A 19373-nucleotide genomic window follows, 5' to 3' on the forward strand; every position below is an offset into this window, starting at 1 on the left:
GTCCTTATATTTTTGGGTCACTTGAATTTTTATTGTCTATCTAAATAAATTTTCATTTTATTTTGGTCCTTAAGGTGTCTTTGAATAGTACAAGTCGCAGACCAAAAATGGTACTATTCAGAGCTCGAAGGTTCGGGGTGTTACAATTCTCTCCTCCTTAAAAATAAAATTTCATCCTCGAAATTTACCTGGTCTCAGTCTCTGAATAGCTATGGGTGCTATCTCCTCATATCCTCCTCACGCTCCCATGTAGCCTATTGGCCTGAATGTTGGTTCTACAGCACTTTCACCAGAGGTATTTATTTGTTCCTCAGCTGCTTCACCTCATATGCCAAGGAGAAAAGTCCCTTAGGCAAATTCCACATCAGTAAAGCATGGAGATGGTCTTTGGTTCAAAAAGTAATAATATATAAAATGGGAGAACTAATCACTAGAAGTGCCTTTTAGTGGAATGGCCTAGACAGTTGGAAGAACTCTAGGGTTAAGCGTGCTTGCTTGAGAAAAATCCTAGGATGGGTGACCTCCTGAGAAGTTCTCCATTCCACCTATGGGACAAAACCATGAGGCTTATGACCAAAGCGGACAATTCCTCTAGTGCTTGAGCCCGATCATTACAATTGGTATTAGAGCTACTCGCGTGTCCTCTTGGGCGATGGTGGGGCAAACCTCAGCAAAGACGCTAATTCCTGAAAGGGGGGGAGAAAGGTCCCTTAGGCAAATTCCACATCAGCAAGACACGGAGATGGTCTTGGGTTCAAAAAGTAATGATATATAAAATGGGGGAACTAATCACTAGAGGCGTCTTTTGGTGGAATGGCCTGGAGAGTTGGAAGAACTCCAAGGTTAAGCGTGCCCGTTTGAGAGAAATCCTAGGATGGGTGACCTCCTGGGAAGTTCTCCATTTCACCTATGGGACAAAACTGTGAGGCTTATGGCTAAAGCGGATAATTCCTCTAGTGGTTAGAGCCCAATCATTACAATTCTGCCCATGATAGCCATTAGCTTCTCATCTATCTTCTGCCCATCTTGTATCTATTGTAACAGGTTTGGCCTTACTTGTAACTCAGCCAAAATAGCTCTATCATGAGCTAAAGATAAACGGGCATTCAAAGATCCTAATGCTGCAATAGATTTTCTACTCAATGCATTAGCAACCACATTTGCCTTCCCAGGATGATAATCTATTATACAGTCATAGTCCTTCAGAAACTCAATCCATCACTTCTATGTAAGGTTGAGCTTCTTCTAGGTTGGCAAATATTTTACACTTTTGTGGTATATGTATATGTAGCACTTTTCACCATACAAGTAGTGCCTCCATATCTTCAGTGCAAATATGATCGCTGCTAGTTCAAGATCATGGGTGGGGTAATTATTTTCAGGTGGCCTTAGCTGTCTGGGAGCATAAGCGACCACTTTCCCTTTTTTCATCAGAACACACCCTAGCCCATTATGGGAAGCATCACTGTAGACCACAAAGTTTTTCCCAAATACTGGCTATATTAACACTGGTGCCTCTAACAACATAGCCTTCAACTTCTCAAAACTGGCTTAACACTTGTAATTCTAATCAAATTTTATGTTCTTATGCAACAACTTAGTCAATGGAGCAGCTATTAGAGAAAACCCCTTCACAAACCTTCTGTAATACCCAACTAGCCCCAAGAAACTTCTGACTTCAATTGCATTTCTAGGAGGCTTCCATTCCATTACTGCTTCAATTTTCTTGGGATCCACTTTAATCCCATCAGCTGATACTATGTGTCCAAGGAAGGCAATCTCATTCAACTAAAAGTCACACTTGGACAACTTAGCATACAGCTTCTTTTCTCTCAAGGTCTACAGAACAATCCTCAAATGCTCATAATGTTCTTCCCTATTCTTAGAATACACTAGGATGTCATCAATAAAGACCACTATAAATCAATCTAAGTGTGGATGGAAGATATGGTTCATAAGGTCTATGAAAGCTGCTGGTGCATTTGTCAAACCAAACAGCTTCACCAGAAATTCATAGTGCCCATGTCGGGTCCTGAATGTTGTCTTAGGCACATCTGCATCCTTTACCCTTAACTAATGATATCTTGATCTGAGATCAATCTTGAAAAATACACTTGTTCCTTTCAATTGATCAAACAGATCATCAATTCTAGGCAATGGATACTTATTCTTCATAGTCACTTTATTTAGCTGTCAGTAGTCTATATACAACCTCAGTTTCCCATCCTTCTTTTTCACAAATAGTACTGGAGCTCCCATGGTGACACACTGGGGCGTGTAAACCCCTTATCCAGTAACTCCTACAACTAGATTTTCAACTCCTTCAATTCAGTGGGTGCCATCCTATAAGGAGTAATCAATATTGGCACTGTACCCGGCATTACCTCAATAGCAAATTCTACTTCCCTTTCTAGTGGCAAACTAGGCAATTCCTTAGGAAAGACATTGAGGAAATCACTTACTATGGAATGTCATGGAGACTAGATCCAGCCTTTCTAGTATTAACAACATGCACCAGATAAGCTTCACAACCCTTCCTGATCAGTCTCCTTGCAGCAGTGGCTGAGATGACATTAGACAGGAAATCTATCCTTTCCCCAACAACTATAATCTCATCATATTCAGAAGTTTTCAATGTAATTCTCTTCAATCTACAATCCACTATTGCCTGATGAAGTGATAGCCAATCCATCCCAAGGATGAAATCAAACTCGTGGAAGGTTAATTCAATGAGGTTTGCAGAGAATTCATACTCCTGAATCCTCAATGGGAAACCTCTGTACACTTTATTTACCATCACACTATGGCCTAATGGGTTAGTGGCTAGAATATCTTGATCATTTTCCTCTGCTTGAATTACCCTTTCCAGGGGCAACTTAATGTAAATGTATGAGTGAGTGGATCCTGGATCCACCAATGCATGTACAGGTATGTCATAGAGAGAAAACATACCCCTGATGACATCCGGAGCTCCTCTTAAGCCCACATAGCATATGCCTTGGCTGGTGCCCTTGCCTCTTGCCTTTAAACTGACTCTGATGCAGGCCTCTGTGAAGTACCAACTGCCTCAGATTTACTCAGTCTTCTACCCCTTTAAGCTTCAGGGGCAGGTCTATCTGCTAGTGCTGGACTAGTTGTAATAGTTCTTCTTGGGCAATGTCTTATCTGATGCTCAGTAGATCCACACTGAAAACATCCCCTAGTCACTCACCAACATTCACCTCTATGCCACTTATGGCAGTATAGACATGTTGAAGAGACTGCTAAGGCTAGTCCCCTAAACACTGTCCCTAGAGAGCTACCCACTGATGGTGTGGACTAGCCTCTCCTAGGTGTAAACTGAGATCTAGGCCTCTGGGACTGGCCCTGACCTTGTGTCTGACTCTGGCCCTGAACCTAGGGGCTTTTAAATTTCTTACTAGGTACAGAGGAGGAACTAGCTTAACCCTGAACCCTCTTCTGCTATCTGTCCCTTCTATTCTATTCATTTATTTTGACCCTCTCAACTTTCAATGCAACTTCAACCAACTGGGCAAAATTTGAAATCCTCAATGTCGAGATGTGTAGCTTAATATTGTCATTTAGTCTTTCTTCAAATCTTCTACACCTCTCAGCCTCTGTGGGTACTATCTCCCTTTCATATTTGCTCAGACTGACAAATTCTCTTCATACTCTGCCACTGACAGCTATCTCTGCCTTAAGTTGATAAATTCCCTTCTCCTTTCCTCTAGGTACTCATTACTAATATATTTCTTTCTAAACCCCGAGAGGAAGAAATCCCATGTTATCTGGTCTCGTTGCACCTCCTTGGATACTGTGTCCCACCACTGATAGGCATCATTTTGAAGCAGGGACACAACACCCTCTAAGTTCTGCTCTAGGGTGTAATGGAGCTGCCTAAGGACTCTTTCTGTCCTTTCTAACCAATTTTCAGCTATTACTGCATCATCTTCTTTCTTTCCTAGAAAATCCACAGCCCCATACTTTTTGAGTTTCTCTAAATGGGACTTCAGTGGTAGTTGCTAAGGTTGAGGAATAGCCCTAGTTATTTGTCTGAAGAATTCTGTCATTTGTTGGAATAGGGCCTGCTAAGGCTGTGCAAGTGCCTCTTGCACTGGTGAAGCAGGTTCTCACCTGTTTCCAGCTTCAGCTCTGGGTGGAGTATGACTCTCCACCTCTTCCTCAACGGCTCTCTGTGAAGTCAGATCCATTTCCTAACCAAAATAATAAAAAATAAGCAGATCTACATTAGTGTCACCTCAACTCTTACAAATGCAATGTATGGTATATACTCTATCTAAACCCAAAAATGCCTAAACCGTACTCTAATACCACTAAATGTGACACCCCTCATGTTAGTAGTATGCCCTAATGCATATCATTTAGTATGTATCTTGTACATATTTTTATTAATAAAAGGCATTTCCACTTTTCTATTTATATAATATATTTATGTGTAATAGAAAATGTCCATTGATATTTTGTTAGAAATATTATTCTTAAGTTGTTAAGAATATGAGTGACAATATTTCTAGCACAAAGTATCATAAATAGGTTCACAATCAAGGATACTTCATAATAAGGACATGACTTATCTAGAAAGATTGTATTCATGTTTGTTCCCAAGTTATTTATATGAGATATAAATAAGATGGAATGGTGAGTCTCATGCCATATAACAAACATGATAGGCACTTATAAATGATAAGTAGGCCGAACCAGTGACACTTATGACAAGCACATGGAGTTTACTCTTGTCAATGTTTTGTCATAAATCATATCAGTGCATATAATCTTTAGACCTGAGATAGCACAGTTATCTTGTATATAGGTAGTTTGAGTTTGATACTGCTTTCATACTTGTACTGTGTATGGGTATATGGGCATTTGTTGGCTCCTACTAGTTATATATGGAGGTAGGTGTTGATCAAGATGGAATCTGTTCCTCTAAGTAAATAGAGATAAAATCCTATGTTCATTTAATTGTTCTTGATGTTTCAAGTTCCTGGCCAGGACAGATAGATTTATTCAGAAAAGAGTTTCTAATGAGAAAATCTTTTTGATCAAGAACTGGAATTAAAAGAGAACATAATATTCATAGCAAATGGAGTTTGACATAAACCATGACTCCAACTTGACTTGGGATTTTGTAACAGAGAGATTCTAGTGCATGGCAACATATGATTATAGGTTCATTTAAGGTAAACCTTATTACTAATTGGGTGGCCATGGCATGCTATGCTAGGTGTTAACCATGGTCTATGAGGTTCATAAAATGATTTAGAGAAATCATTTATGGTAAGAAAGAGTTCTGATGATATTAAGAGTTGATATCATGTCTCATTGCTAATTAGTGATGAGCCTAGTAAGTCACACACATGCACAAGTTATCACCTATTTAAATATGATTTAATTAATTAATTAAAGTGTTTAAATTGATTAATTAAATAGGTTTGGTTTGCAATTAGATTGCAAAGTCCCTAGCATGACTTGAAACCAAATCTAGATTATTGGATGTATAATATAAGTTAAATTTATATTTAAAGTGTTTAAATATGAATTTAATTAATGAGAAATCAATTAATAGAGATTAATTAATTAATTTATATTTGATATAAATTAATTAGAAGAAGAAAATAATTATTTTGGGTTAAGAACTCAAAATTAAGACACAGGGGCATTTTGGTCATTTTGCAGTGTGACACGTGGCACCATGAGATGGTGACACATGGGATTACACATAATCTTGCCAAATGTTTTTTAATCATGTAAGATGATTAAAATCAAGATTAAATATAGGTTTGACACTTGGCACAATGTGATTGGGTCACTTAAACCTAGAGCTAATCAAAGGGTGACATGTGGCAAGGGTTTAATGTGTTAACCTAGCTATTTAAGTGTTGTTATGAGAAAATAAAACACAACCAGCAGCCACACTCCTTTGTCACACCACTTTGAGGGTTTTCTTCTCTTCTTCTTCATCTCTCATCAATTCAAAGAGATTAGCCATCAATCTCTTGAATTAAGAACACTAGAAATTGTTTCTAGTGTCCTGTTTACATCTTTAATCTCTTAAAAGGCAAAACTTGATTTTCTAATTAATAGAAAAAGCTTTAGAAGCTATTCAAGGGCTGCCATAGGTGTTCTTGGTGTGGACAAGCTAGAGGGACAACATCTGGTGTCCTGAAGACGAATCTCAAAGGCGCAGACACGCTGCAGTTCATCAAGAGGTTAGTGTAATCGTTCTTGATTTAATCTAGGGTTCTAAAATTAATCTGATTAATTTTAAAATCTTAAATGGCAAATACAGATCCAAAAACATATTAAAAGAGTTTTAATATGTTGTTTATCATTGAAATCAAATAGATAAAAATAAATCTTGCATGATGCATGTGACCCTAGGTGAAAATTTTTGAATTCAATGGTATAAACTTGTGTTTTTCACACTTCCGTTCCTTAAATTGGTATCAGAGCCACTATATTTGCCATTTAGATTGATGTTTATATGATTTCATTGTGTGTTTGATCATGAGATCAAGAGTTTATTGCTGGTTGCAAAGTCAAAGTGGCGGCACAAATGATAAACACCATGGTGCGCATGGTTGATGCATCACAATGGTGTGCAAAGGTAAATGGATGGTGAATGTGCAATTGTTGTATGATTTAAGATCCATTTTATGTCTAATTAAATTGTTTAATAAGAATTTTTATCACACAATTAAATTATGATTCAAATCAGAATTTTAAAAATTGTTTGAATGTGATTCAAATCTGAATTTTAAAAGTTGTTTGAATGTGATTCAAATATGAATTTTTAAAGTTGTTTGAATCATATTTAAATCTGATTTTTTTAAAATTGATTGAATAAAATTCAGATCTAATTTTTTAAAAAATATTTGAATGTGATTCAAATCTGATTTTTTAAAAAATGTTTGAATGTGATTCAAATCTGAATTTTTAAAGTTGTTTGAATGTGATTCAAATCTGAATTTTTAAATTTGTTTGAATGAGATTCAAATATGAATTTTTAAATTTATTTGAATCATATTCAAATCTGAATTTTTATGTTGAATATGAGATATTCAATTTAATTTAAGTATGTATGTTTTATTTAATTGTTAAATAGTGATATGCATGATGGATGATCATGGACTATAAAAGACCAATGTGATTGGATTTATTTCTTTTATGTTTCTTTGGGATTGTAAATTAATTAATTTATTTTAATTTATTTTGGGCATGTATTATTAAGTTTGTAATAATTTTTGGGTTGTAATTTCATTTATTTAAGTTCTTGTAAATTCGCCTTGGTATGCCAAGGATTATCATGTAATATTGGATTGCAAGAAGTTCAAGGAGGTTAAGAGCATTGGTGGGACCAGTGGGAGGAATTCAAGATCAAGTGTTGATTATGTACTCCTTCAGCAACTCTTGTAAAATGAATGAATGAAATGCACCTAGGAATGCCCTGATTCAATTCTTGGTGGCTCAGAATTGAATCCCTTAGAAAGTCCATGATCATACCATATTTACTGCTTATCCATGAATGCATGAGATGTATGGGAATGTATGCTATTATATGATATATGCATGCTAAATGGATAATGTGCAAAGTGAGACCTTAATAGTAATTAGAATGACCATAAAATCTTCCAAACAAATGATTAAGTTGGAAATGCTATAATTAAAGTAATTATAACATAGGCCCTCCATTGGGGCAATGATTTAAAGAAATTTTAAATAGTTGCATGAGATGCAATTAATTTAAGAGATTTTCTTAAGAATAATTGTTAAGCATGAGATGTTGTAAATATGTAAATGGTTTAGTGGCCAATATTGGATGTACCTGAGGACATTAAAATTATTTGCATAATTACTGGCTCAATGGGATCAACTTAACTAATGCAAGATAAGTCAATAGTGGATGTACCTGGGATTTTGAGCATTAGGGGCTAGGTAAAGGATTGAACCTCACATGAGATGTGATGGGCAAGGAGTTGCTCACTTATAGTTTATTGTAATTCCAATAATGGATGTACCTGAGGATGATCAATAGAATTATAAGAATTCAATCACCCACTAGAAATCCATCCAACTAGGATTTCCGTTTTCTACTTTGGAAGTGTAGGATTCGCTAAGTCAATGGGAGGACCAATTTGATTAAAAGACCATAATCATTTTGGTTAATTATATGATACATTTACTAATTAATCTGGTTATTTTCTGCAGTTAATTTTCTGATAAAAAATGAGCACAAAACAACCACCACCATCCAATATCCTTGCAAGCATACTTGATCACAATAGGTTGACAGGACCTAATCTGTCTGATTGGCTAAGAAATTTGAAACTTGTCCTGAACCTTGAACATATAGGATATGTTCTAGATTCAAATGTTCCTGGTCCCTTACCTCTAGAGGCCACACAAGAGGAATATGAAACTTTGGACAAGTGGAAGGAGCATGATATGAGAGCTAAGTGTTACATGCTTGCTTCCATGAGTAATGAGTTACAGAAGCAACATGAGAACATGCAGAGTGCGAGTGAGATCCTCCTTCACCTACAAGAGTTGTATGGTGAGCACAAGAGAATGCTAGGTATGAGATATCTAGACAGCTATTCCGTATGAGGATGTCTGAGGGACAGAATGTTGGGGATCATGTCCACAAGATGATTCGGCTAATTGAGCAGTTGGAACATCTTGACTTCAACATGGATTTCCAACTACAGACGGATTTAATCCTTCAGTCCCTTCCTGAGTCTTTTGGGAATTTTGTGACAAATTTCCATATGACTAAACAGTAATGCACCTTAGCTGGTTTACTCAACATGCTGGTTATTGCCCAAAAGAATATGCCAGGCAATAAAGGAAAAGAGGTAGCTTTGGTTGCATCTTCTTCTGCTGGAAAGTCCAACAAGAAGAAGGGCAATAAGAAAAAGAAACCTCAGATTCCTGGTCCTTCTAAGAAAATAGCTAAACATAAAAGGAAGACTAAAGCTGATGAAGGCAAAGGAAAGTGTTTCCACTGCCAACAGGAAAGTGTTTCCATTGCCAGTAAGAAAGTGTTTCCACTGGCCAGAGTATAGCAATCTAAATGAATGCAATGCCGTGGTGAAAACCAACTCAAGTTCAAAATATATTTGGCACTTAAGGTTATGTCATGTTGCAGAAGATAGGATTACAAAATTGGAGAAAATGGGGATTCTATCCTCATTGGGCTCTGAGCCTACTCCAACTTGTGAATCTCGCCTTCAGGGCAAAATGACTAGATCACCCTTTGTTGGACAGGGGCTAAGAGCTGAAAATATTTTGGAGCTAATACATAGTGATGTATGTGGTCCATTTAAAGAAATAGCTAGAGGGGGTTTTCATTATTTTATTACCTTTACTGATGATAAATCAAGGTTTGGGTATTTGTATTTGATGAAATACAAACATGAATCTTTTGAAAAGTTCAAAGAATTTAAATCTGAAGTAGAAAATCAAATAGGAAAGAGTATTAAAGCTCTTCGATCAGATCATGGAGGTGAATATTTGAGTACTAAATTTGATGAATACTTGAGAGAGAATGGCATTGTTTCTCAGCTGACTCCTCCAGGAACGCCACAGCTGAATGGTGTATCTGAAAGGAGAAATCGTACCCTATTAGATATGGTACGTAGTATGATGAGCTATACTGATATGCCAATCTCCTTTTGGGGATTTGCATTAGAATTAGCTTTGTATATTCTGAATAGGATTCCATCAAAATCAGTTTCTTCAACACCTTATGAGATATGGCATGGAAGAAAACCAAATCTTAAGCATGTTAAGATTTGGGGTTGTCCAGCTTATATCAAAAAGCTGAACACTGATAAATTGGAGACCAGATCAGAAAAAGGTCGATTTGTTGGATATCCAAAAGATAGTTTTGGATATTATTTTTATTTGCCTACTTCACAAAAGGTTGTGATAAGTAGAGATGCCACATTTCTTGAATAACAATTTGTCCAAGAAGGAGGCAAAGGAAGGCAAATAGAGTTAGAATTGGAGAATTCTGACCAACCAACAGATCAGATGGATATAGATCCATCTAGTCAACCAATACCCGTTGATGAAACATCTACAGCTATACCTCGTAGAACAACCAGGGTATCTCACCCACCAGTGAGATATGGTTTTCTTCATGAAGAAGAACAAGAGTTGTCTACTCATGAAGAAGTAGATCATGGAGATGATCCACTTACCTATGAAGAAGCTATATCAGATATAGACTCTTTAAAATGGATTGATGCTATGAAATCCGAGATTGATTCCATGTATAAGAATCAAGTTTGGGATCTTATTAAGCCACCTGAAGGTATTGTACCTATAGGGAACAAATGGGTTTTCAAGAAGAAAATTGGTTCTGATGGAAAGGTAGAGACCTATAAAGCAAGGCTAGTAGCGAAAGGGTTTCACCAAAGGCAAGTATTCGACTATGAGGAGACTTTCTCGCCTGCTGCCATGCTTAAATCAATTAGGATTTTACTAGCAATAGCTGCGTACTATGATTATGAGATTTGGCAGATGGATGTCAAAACAGCTTTTCTCAATGGATACATTGAAGAAAACATTTTCATGGAACAACCTAGGGGATTTGAATCCCAAGATGGTTCCAAGGTATGCAAGCTAAAGCGATCCATTTATGGGTTGAAATAAGCTCCGAGGAGTTGGAACATTCGTTTTGATGAAGCCATTAAATCCTTTGGTTTTATCAAAAATGAGGATGAGTCATGTGTATATAAGAAGGTTAGTGACAGTGCTATCACTTTCCTTGTCTTATATGTGGATGACATACTATTGATGGGTAATGACACAGGTATGTTGACGACTATAAAGGTATGGTTGTCAAATACATTCTCCATGAAAGACTTAGGGGAGGCAACCTATATTCTTGGGATTCGCATCTATAGAGATAGAGCGAAAAGAATAATTGGTTTATCCCAAAGTCTATACTTGGAAAAGGTGTTAAAGAGGATTAACATGCTTAATTCTAAGAGAGGATTGTTACCAGTGAGACATGGTATCCACCTTTCTAAAGAGATGTCTCCAAAGACATCTGAAGAAAGAGATAAGATGACCAGGATTCCATATGCTTCGGCTATTGGAAGTTTAATGTATGCAATGTTGTGTACTAGGCCGGATATCGCATATGCTATTAGTTTGACTAGTAGGTATCAATCCAATCCAGGTTTGGAACATCGATAGTCACAAGAATATCCTTAAGTACTTGAGAAGAACTAAGGATTTATTCTTGATTTATGGAGGTGGACACTTACAATTGGATGGTTATACTGATTCTGATTTCCAATCAGATATCGATGATAGAAAGTCTACCTCTGGATATGTGTTCATTTGTAATGGAGGTGCAGTCAGTTGGAAGAGTTCCAAACAGAGCACGACTGCAGATTCCACTACAGAGGCTGAGTATATTCATCGCATCGATGTCGCAAAGGAAGTCGTTTGGATAAAGAAGTTCGTGATGTAACTTACAAGAGTTCCTTCCATTGAGTCGCCAGCTCCACTACATCGTGACAATAATGGAGTAGTCATACAGACTAAGGAACTAAGGTCTCACCCAAAATCCAAACACATAGAAAGGCACTACCACATTATCAGACATATAGTTGGGCAAAGGCGATATAGCCATGCAGAAAAATAGCATCAGCTGAAAATCCAGCTGATCCATTCACTAAGCCTATGTCACAGACTCAGTTAGACCGACATCTTGAGAAGATAGGTCTAAGATATTGTAATGAATGGCTCTAGTGCTAGTGGAAGATTGTTAGTAGTATGCCCTAGAGCATATCATTTAGTATGTATCTTGTACATATTTTTATTAATAAAAGGCATTTCCACTTTTCTATTTATATAATATATTTATGTGTAATAGAAAAGGTCCATTGATATTTTGTTAGAAATATTATTCTTAAGTTGTTAAGAATATGAGTGACAATATTTCTAGCACAAAGTATCCTAAATAGGTTCACAATCAAGGATACTTCATAATAAGGACATGACTTATCCAGAAAGATTGTATTCATGTTTGTTCCTAAGTTATTTATATGAGATATAAATAAGATGGAATGGTGAGTCTCATGCCATATAACAAACATGATAGGCACTTATAAATGATAAGTAGGCTGAACCAATGACACTTATGACAAGCACATGGAGTTTACTCTTGTCAATGTTTTGTCATAAATCATATCAGTGCATATAATCTTTAGACCTGAGATAGCACAGTTATCTTGTATATAGGTAGTTTGAGTTTGATACTGCTTTCATACTTGTACTGTGTATGGGTATATGGGCATCTGTTGGCTCCTACTAGTTATATATGGAGGTAGGTGTTGATCAAGATGGAATCTGTTCCTCTAAGTAAATAGAGATAAAATCCTATGTTCATTTAATTGTTCTTAATGTTTCAAGTTCCTGGCCAGGACAGATAGATTTATTTAGAAAAGAGTTTCTGATGAGAAAATCTTTTTGATCAATAACTGGAATTAAAAGAGAACATAATATTCATAGCAAATGGAGTTTGACATAAACCATGACTCCAGCTTGAGTTGAGATTTTGTAACAGAGAGATTCTAGTGCATGGTAACATATGATTATAGGTTCATTTAAGGTAAACCTTATTACTAATTGGGTGGCCATGGCATGCTATGCTAGGTGTTAACCATGGTCTATGAGGTTCATAAAATGATTTAGAGAAATCATTTATGGTAAGAAAGAGTTCTGATGATATTAAGAGTTGATATCATGTCTCATTGCCAATTAGTGATGAGCCTAGTAAGTCACACACATACACAAGTTATCACCTATTTAAATATGATTTAATTAATTAATTAAAGAGTTTAAATTGATTAATTAAATAGGTTTGGTTTGCAATTAGATTGCAAAGTCCCTAGCATGACTTGAAACCAAATCTAGATTATTGGATGTATAATATAAGTTAAATTTATATTTAAAGTGTTTAAATATGAATTTAATTAATGAGAAATTAATTAATAGAGATTAATTAATTTATATTTGATATAAATTAATTAGAAGAGGAAAATAATTATTTTGGGTTAAGAACTCAAAATTAAGACACAGGGACATTTTGGTCATTTTGCAGTGTGACACGTGGCACCATGAGATGGTGACACATGGGATTACACATAAGCTTGCCAAATGTCTTTTAATCATGTAAGATGATTAAAATCAAGATTAAATATAGGTTTGACACTTGGCACAATGTGATTGGGTCACTTAAACCTAGAGCTAAACAAAGGGTGACATGTGGCAAGGGTTTAATGTGTTAACCCAGCTATTTAAGTGTTGTTATGAGAAAATAAAACACAACCAGCAGCCACACTCCTTAGTCACGCCACTTTGAGGGTTTTCTTCTCTTCTTCTTCATCTCTCATCAATTCAAAGAGATTAGCCATCAATCTCTTGAATTAAGAACACTAGAAATTGTTTCTAGTGTCCTGTTTACATCTTTAATATCTTAAAAGGCATAACTTGATTTTCTAATTAATAGAAAAAGCTTTAGAAGCTATTCAAGGGCTGCCATAGGTGTTCTTGGTGTGGACAAGCTAGAGGGACAACATCTGGTGTCCTGAAGACGAATCTCAAAGGCGCAGACACGCTGCAGTTCATCAAGAGGTTAGTGTAATCGTTCTTGATTTAATCTAGGGTTCTAAAATTAATCTGATTAATTTTAAAATCTTAAATGGCAAATACAGATCCAAAAACATATTAAAAGAGTTTTAATATGTTGTTTATCATTGAAATCAAATAGAAAAAAATAAATCTTGCATGATGCATGTGACCCTAAGTGAAAATTTTTGAATTCAATGGTATAAACTTGTGTTTTTCACGCTTCCGTTCCTTCACCTCACCCATCTACGGTGTAGCCAAGTAAGGCATGTCACACTCGGTGTCAGAGTGCGTTAACTTATCTTATTACATTTCTTATTATTCACATTATATATATATATATAAGAAAAAAAGGGGTAGACCCAAATTGACTTGGAGGAGAGTAGTAAAACATGACCTAGGAGCATTACAAATTTTTGAGGATTTAACCCAAAATCGTTTAGAGTGGAGAAAGCAAATCCATATAATCAACCCCAAATTTTTGGGATAAAGGCTTAGTTAAGTTGAGTTGAGTTGAGTTTGATGATTCCCACCTGTTGAAAATCTCAGTAATATAATCTCAATAGCATAAATTTTTCATAATCCCAATATTTCATCTCATTTATTTCAAATTCACAAATTTCATTCATACATAACAAATAAAATAATGCTCTCATTCATAAACAAAATACTCAATTTCATTAATTTACAATAATTACATAGGTTCATAATTTACAGGACAAACCGAATATTACAACACACCAAAAATAACTAACATGGCCTAAGGGGCCCTACCACAATACACTGCACTGATGAGATGACACGGTCTGACACTGATGCAGATCAAAAATCTCTACTCCCAGTCTATGGTCTACTGGGCTCTATCCTGATCTCCAGTACCTACGCGTGGCAAAAAACGACGCGTTAAGCATAAAGCTTAGTGGTGCTAATATAATAGAAAAATAAACTAAAATAATTAAATATGCAGAAATTATGCTATTAATTCATGCTGACTGAAATTTTGGTAATTATTTGTAATATCCTTAATTTAGGGATTTTTATGTTCATTATTTAGTAGTAAATTTTTAAAACTTATTTTCAATTGCCCAAGTAACCTACACCAGTTGACTGGACTGGATAAATAGGTAAACTAACACTGGGTACCAAGTATCTCAGGCCATCACATCATTGGTCATAAGTGTTTGCCAAGTGTGCAATAGAATGGCTAACAAGCCAAAATAACAATCGAGCATAAAACCGAGTATGCCAAGAGTATCAAAATGGCTAAAAGCCATAATATCACAAAATGGCACAAGACCATATGCAGTACTGCAATCAGAACCCTATTGACATACCAACCTATCCAAACTAATCATACTAGGCATACAAGGGCACATTAGCAAAGTTAGGTTTTTAGTTCTTTATATTTGATATTGTGGTGGTTACTATTCATGTTACCATTGTAACACCCCTAACCCGTCTACCGTGTAGCCGAGCGAGGAGTGCCATATTCGATACTGGAGCACCCTATCTTATCCTGTCATGTCCATTGTTAATTTTAAACTTTATAGAAAACATGTGGATATATATATATATATACTTGTTTTAAAATCACAATTTATTTCTGTGGAAACCCGGGCAGAGCCTCCTTTGTTTTATTGGCATCTGGTGGGTTCCAATAGTTACCTATCAAAAATAATTTCATATCATATCTGTTCTATTCATCTTGTCATATAACATATCATATCATATCATATCATATCTATTCATTCAATTTCAAGAAGATAATATTTTTCATTCATTCATTCATTTATATGGAAATTATACACAAAAGTTCATAAGCTTATTTTACAGTCTCAAAAATATTAATACAATTTATTAAATCATCAACTATAATTACATGAACCAAATACTAGTCTATACATGGGCCCTACCAAAATATTATAACTGATGAGATGACTCTGGACTCTGGACTGTAGTAGATCTAGACAACTGTAATCAGAGTACTACTGTGGCGGCTGCTACTGTATCTGGTCTCCAGTATTTACGCGATGGAAAATCCAACGCGCTAAACAAATTGCTTAGTGGTGCATAATCTTAAAGAAATTCAACTAAATAATTATAAATACTAATTATGTGTAAACTTTTGCAATTCTAGGTCACTTGCATATTTTACTACATTTTGGGAATAAATTAATTAGCAGTATCTTTTTTGTGTATTTGTTTCATTCTATAAATTAATTAGCAGTATTTTTTCTGTGTATTTATTTCATTCTCTAACTTTTTAAACTCATATCAGTGAAATTGTCATCAACTCTATGACATTTATAACTTTTCTACACTTTGGGAACAGTTAGATTTAACAATATCTTTTCTGTTCATTTCTTATATACTCTACGTCATTTATGACTTTTTGAACTTTGGAACTAAATTAATTATCAGTATCTTATCCATTCATTGGTTTCATTCTCAGTCTTTTAAAATTACATCAATGCCCAAGTAACCTATAACAAACTATAATGCTAGATACATGGGAGTATACTGGTTAGACAGCCATATGTTTTTTCCAGTATACATTTGTCATATCAGGCACAAGGCCAGTGGGCAGGTTGTTGAAGCTAGAAATACAAGTTTGTGCAATGGCATCTGTCATGTCATCTGTCATGTTAGGCACAAGGCCAGTTGGCAGGCATATAATATCCTGTATACAATTGTCTGTCAGGCACAAGGCCAGCGGTCAGAAATCATATCAAACATATTTTGTCAATCAATGATTATTTATGTAGGCAGTACTGCTATCTGTAGTCCCTAATTGGTATACCAATTGATCCAAGTATATATATAAGTCTAGGTATACTTTAGGCAAATTAGTATTATTAAGCACTTATAATTTTATTATTTCATGCTATGCACTATTAAGGATTCATAACATATTATTATTTCAGTTCATGTATTATCTATTCTTTATACCATTTTCATGTCATTATAATGGGAAAATAGGTCCCAAGTACATATTTATATAACTTATGTATTTATCACTCTCATTATTTTATGTCATGTACTATACATATTTATAGTATTGTTATTTCATACATGATAGAAACATAGGTTCCAAATGTGTTTTCCTATGACTTATGTGTTTAGCAAACCATTTAGGTAATTTTACATTTTATATGTCAACTGATTTCATGTCACCTTGTAGTGGGAAAGTGGGAAAAGTGGGACCCACATACCTGTTTCATGTAATTTAGCATGTAGTGATTTATTAGGGATAAGTCAATAATTTATTCCAAGAACCTTTCTTTAGATTTAGCTTTAATGTCTTGTCTTTGCATATCAAAATGAGCAATTTATGCTACTGTTTGTCCACATTTCCTCAATGGAAGTGTTCCTCTATGTCTTGTCTTTATTTTCCTTTTTGAATCATGTCATTTGGATTCGTATAACTCAAGTTATGGTCAAAAAACCATAACTAGGTCAATTTTGGATTTTGGTTCCCTTAACTAGGCAGTTTTGATGTTGAAATTAACCAATTTATTTGGACAATTTATAGTGACATTTAGGCCTAGTGTGCTTGATAGGATTTGTTACCCTATGTCTTATGGTCACCCAAAAATTTTAATTTCAAAATTTTCAAGTCTTGTAGGATTTCTTATAGTCAAATTATTAACGTGGACTCAATGTCCTATACCAACATGATTTCTATTTAGGTCAGTAGGTTTGACCCTAAATTTAGGCTTCATACATTTATAAGTTGAGGAAGATATCTAAAACAAAGTTGAAGGTCTGTTTCTTAGCTTTCCAGATTGGTATGGCGCATTTCAATTGAAGATTTCAAGTGGGAGATATGCTTAAAACATTATTCTAGAGTTTATGGTTATTTATACCATTTCTAGATTTGGTATGTCAACTTAATCAAGTTAATTGACCTAGTTCCATTAATATCTTGATTTTGGTCAAAATACCATTATTGTAGGCATATATCTTTTTGAAATGTGGCACTAGTTTCAGGGCATTTGGAGTTCTATGCACCAAGTTATGGCTTCTTTGCCAAAACTAGTCAAGTTGCCTAGATAAAGGCAATTCTGGGCTATTTTGGTACTGGACAGTTTTGGTATCCCAATTTATGCAAGCAATTTAACTTGGTTAATAGCATTATGGGCTTTGTGTTCTTCACAAAAGTTGTAGCTCTATGTCTAAACTTTCCAATGGTATAAACTTCAGGTCATTTGGACCTGTCTATAGTGAGTTATGGCCAAATGATTGAATACTGTTTATTTGGTTATTTTCTAGGTTCACTAATTGGTAATCTGGATTTGTTCAATTTTTAGGTCACTTTTTAGGAAAAATTTTGGCATGACATCTACATGAAAATTGGTCCATTATAGATTGGCCTCATACAATTGGAATCACACAAGGTCTGTTATGGGTCAAAATATATACTGCCCTCAATAAAACTCAACTTGCACAGAAAATTGCACTTCCAATTTTCATTCCTCCTTCTCCCAAACTACAAATTACATACATAGCACTTCTAATTGGCATCAATCACATCTCAATTTGGTCAAATGTCTAGCACCAACTCAATTTGTTCAAATTTCGAGCAATTACACATTCACTCAATTCAATTAGGTTAAATGTCCAACAATTACACAAGTCTCAAATCACTAACTCAAAACTCTAATTCAATTGATCAACATCAACAATACACATTCATTAACTCATTAATCAACATTGACATACATAAAATTAATGCTTTCATAAGTACATCAAGCTACCGAATTGAACATTGCTCTCATTTCATAAACCTACTTCAAAGTATCCATTTCAAACTTACACATAAAATCAAATTGCTAGTATATGTAATTAGCCTAATCAACTTCATTACCCATCAATTACATGTAAAAATAACTCAAACTCCTTCAATGTCCATGGCTGCCAAATTGAAGATTTCTCATAACTCATCATTTCTCTAAAATTTCATGCATAATTCATCTCATATCCACCTCAATTCAAGGCCTAACAAAGAAAAGAAGGGAAATTATGAACTAACCTTAATTCAAGAACTTCCCAAGCATGTGAAACTTCAAAATTTTCACTTCTTGTTACTGCATACAACCTTCCCATGATGTGTAGACAATTTCTTGTGAAGAGACTGGTGGAAATCACGATGAGAAAGAGGAGAGATTGAGCTTGCATGAAGAATAGCTATGGAGGTTTGGAGAGAATTTCATTCAGCCATGGTTCGGGAATGAAGAAGAAGAAGTGAGCTGAAGTGGTGAGGTTTGTCATCTAGTAGCTTTTTATACCTCCATTAACATGTGTGTAATTATTATTATATTCAAGTTTCAAAAATTCTAATTATACCCCCCATACTTCCTTTAATTACACTATATGTATACTTTCATCTTTTCATGAGATTTTCAAATTTGAATACCATTTTTTTTATGGACATTTAGGTCAAAAGCCAACTCTAGGTGTCAAATGACCAAAATGCCCCTCTTCAGGTTATAGTCCCACTTTTTTAGTAATACCGATTTAATCCCTGATTCATTGGTTTCTTTAATTTTCATTTTTAATTTTCATTTTTATCTATACCAATTCACTAAATTTTCTTTGATATTTTAAATGTCATTTGTACCTCAGTAGACCTTTAATTAAATTCCAAAATTATTTTTCAGGGTTCCTCATGGTCCTGGAGTCGGCAATTATCTTCACCGTAA

At 35.1% G+C, this 19373-nt stretch overlaps 1 pseudogene; it reads right to left on the minus strand.

Moving 5' to 3' along the window:
* The window catches only part of LOC131170247 (protein DECREASED SIZE EXCLUSION LIMIT 1-like), an 87899-nt pseudogene that overhangs the window by 48923 nt on the left and 19603 nt on the right, over window positions 1–19373 (minus strand).

Source organism: Hevea brasiliensis, chromosome 11 (assembly GCF_030052815.1).
Source record: "Hevea brasiliensis isolate MT/VB/25A 57/8 chromosome 11, ASM3005281v1, whole genome shotgun sequence".
NCBI classification, from domain to species: domain Eukaryota; kingdom Viridiplantae; phylum Streptophyta; class Magnoliopsida; order Malpighiales; family Euphorbiaceae; genus Hevea; species Hevea brasiliensis.